General features: G+C 38.0%; 1 non-coding gene across 1 annotated transcript; it reads right to left on the bottom strand.

Annotated features, from left to right (window-relative positions):
* Positions 1-1,912: 1,912 nt before the first annotated feature.
* On the bottom strand, positions 1,913-2,019 carry LOC116072535. Its single transcript, XR_004111504.1, has one exon. It is a non-coding gene; the product is annotated as a U6 spliceosomal RNA (small nuclear RNA).
* Positions 2,020-3,314: the final 1,295 nt, after the last annotated feature.

Genomic DNA, 3,314 nt, shown 5'->3' on the forward strand with positions numbered 1-3,314 from the left:
CTTTTAGGTGTGCCTTTTAAGCAGCTAGTGTATACTCTTTCTAGTTTCTTTTTGGAGGCACTTAGAGCTATGAGTTTTCTTCTTAGAACTGCTTTTATTGTGTCTCATAAGTTTTGGTATGTTCTACCTTCATTTACATTAAATTCTCAAAAACCTTTAATTTATTTCTTTATTTCTTCCTTGACCAAGTTATCATTGAGCAGAGCTTTGTTCAGCCTCCATGTGTGCTTTCTATTTTTCTTTTTGGTATTTAAGGCCAGTCTTAGTCCATGGTGATCTGATAGGGGGCATGGGATTATTTCAATCTTCTTGTATCTGTTGAGGCCTGTTTTGTGACTGATTATATAATCAGTTTTGGAGAAGGTACCATGAGGCTCTGAGAAGAAGGTATATTCTTTTGCTTTTGGATGAAATGTTTTATAAACATTTGTTAGATCCATTTGGTTCATAACTTCTGCTAGTTTCACTGTGTCTCTGTTTAGTTTCTGTTTCCATGATCTGTCCATTGCTGAAGTCTTCCACTATTATTGTGTGAACTGTAATGTGTGCTTTGAGATTATTAAAGTTTCTTCTATGAACTTCCGTGCCCTTGCATTTGGAGTATAGATGTGCAGAATTGAGAGTTCATCTTGGTAGATTTTAACTTTGATGATTATGAAGTTCTCTTCCTTATCTTTTTTGGTCACTTTAGGCTGAAAGTTGAGTATATTCGATGTTAGAATGGCTACTCCAGCTTGTTTCTTGGGACCATTTGCTTGGAGAATTGTTTTCCAGCCCTTTAATCTGAGGTAGTGTCTATTTCACACTGAGGTGTGTTTCCTGTATGGAGCAAAATGCTGGGTCTTGTTTACATAACCAGCCTGTTAGTCTATGTCTTTTTATTGGGGAACTGCATCCATTGATGTTGAGATATTAAGGGATAGTGATTGTTGCTTCCTGTTATTTTTGTTGTTAGAGGTGGAATTATGTTTGTGTGACTATCTTCTTTTGTTTTTGTTGAAAGAAAATTATTTTCTTGTCTTTTCTAGAGTGTAGTTTCCTGCCTTGTGTTGGAGTTTTCCATCTATTATCCTTTGTAGGGCTGGATTTGTGGAAAGATATTGTGTAAATTTGATTTTGTCTTGGTTTCTCTATCTATGGTAATTTTCCTATCTCTAGGGTTATTTCCCTTTGTGATTTCTTTATTGCTTTTCTTTCCATTTTTAGATCCTGGACGGTTTTGTTCAATTCCTTCACCTGTTTGGTAGTGTTTTCCTGTAATTCTTTAAGGGATTTTTGTTTCCTCTTTAAGGGCTTCCACCTGTTTACCTGTATTCTTTTGTATTTCTTTAAGAAAGTTATTTATGTTCCTCTTAAAGTACTTTATCATCATCATGAGATATGATTTTAAATCAGAGTCTTGCTTTTCCATTGTGTTGTGGTATCCAGGCTTTGCTGTGCTGAGAGAACTGGATTCCAATGATGCCAAGTGACCCTGGTTTCTGCTGCCTATGTTCTTGCCCTTTCATCTTGCCATCTGGTTATCTCTGGTGTTAGCCGTTCTTGCTGTCTCTGACTGTGGCTTGTCCATCCTGCAAGCCTGTGTGTCAGCACTCCCGGGAGACCAGATCTCTCTGTGAAGAATTTGGGTATGGAGAGTTTTGGCACAGGGTCAGCTCTGGGGTGCAGAAGGAAGCCAGAAAGATCCTGTCCCCAGCTGTTCCTTGGTTCCTGTGTTCTGATGGCTCTGAGAGGGTCCTTGTTGGGCCAGGAATTTGAGCAGAAGAGTTGGTCCTACCTGGGCTCACAGGCGTGTCTGCACTCCTGAGAGTTCAGCTTTCTCCCAGTGCTATATGGGTTTGCAGAGCTGTCGTACAGGATTAGCTCCAGGAGCAGATGCAAACCAGAAGAATCCTGTCCCAGGTTGCTCTAAATTAATATGGAATGTTTCACAAATTTGAGTGTCACCCTTGAACAAGGGCCATGCTAATCTTCTCTGTATCGTTCCAATTTTAGTATTTGTGCTGCCAAAGTGAGCAGTACATGTTACTTCTTGATTGTGGTTTTTAAAACTAGTTTTAAATTTTGTGAATTCCAACTTATTATTTTTTTGTTTTACAATATCTAGTTTTCTAGGCCTTATCTAAGATTTTTCTTTTTGTCTATTTCAACTTTACTATGTTTACTATGTGTTTTGTTTCTAAAAGTTCCATAGTTTCACTTTTGCAGTCAGCCCTAGGATTCATTTTGTGGATTTTTATGAAGGGAGATTTAAAATTGACTGCCTTCCATATAAATATCTGGTTGCCTCAGCTCCTGTGACTGGAAGGAGCTCACTTGAATGAATGGCTGCAGTATGAGATCTGAAAGGTGGGGTTATCTGTAGCATATCTAGTCTTTTATTGATCTCTGTTATCCCATTTTTTCTTGAATAGTATCACTTTAGTGATACACAAATATACACATACAATAAACAAATATACATACATACATTTTTTCTTTGTATAGTTCTTTTTGTTTCTATTTGGTTTGATTTTTTTCCTGCAGTTTACTCCTTTTGGGTGTATTTGCTTCTTTTTGTTCTAGAGCTTTCAGGTGTGCTGTCAAGCTGCTAGTGTAAGCTCTCTTCAGTTTTCTTTTTGGAGGCACTCAGAGCTGTGAGCTTTCCTCCTACACCCGCTTCCTTTGTGTCCCAGGAGGCACTCAGAGCTGTGAGCTTTCCTCCTACACCTGCTTTCCTTGTGTCCCATAAGTTTGGGTATGATGTGCTTTCATTTTCATTAAATTCTCAAAAACTTTTAATTTCTTTCTTTATTTTTTTTCCAGACCAAGTTATCATTGAGCAGGGCTTTGTTCAGCCTCCATGTGTATGTGTGCTTTCTGTTGTTCTTGTTGATATTTAAGACCAGCCTTAGTCCATGGTGATCTGATAGGGGGCATGGGATTATTTAAATCTTCTTGTATCTGTTGAGGCCTGTTTTGTGACCGATTATATGGTACCAGGAGAAGGTACCATGAGGTGCTGAGAAGAAGGTATATTCTTTTGCTTTTGGATGAAATCTTTTATAAACATTTGTTAGATCCATTTGGTTCATAACTTCTGTTAGTTTCACTGTGTCTCTGTTTAGTTTCTGTTTCCATGATCTGTCCATTGCTGAGAATGAGGTGTTGAAGTCTCCCACTATTATTGTGTGAACTGTAATGTTTGCTTTGAGCTTCAATAAAGTTTCCTTTGTGAATGTGGGTGCCTTTGCATTTGGAGCATAGTTATTCAGAATTGAGAGTTCATCTCAGTAGATTTTTGATTTGACCAGTATGAAGTGTCCTTCCTTATC

The sequence above is a fragment of the Mastomys coucha genome, unplaced genomic scaffold (assembly GCF_008632895.1).
Source record: "Mastomys coucha isolate ucsf_1 unplaced genomic scaffold, UCSF_Mcou_1 pScaffold1, whole genome shotgun sequence".
Lineage (NCBI taxonomy): Eukaryota > Metazoa > Chordata > Mammalia > Rodentia > Muridae > Mastomys > Mastomys coucha.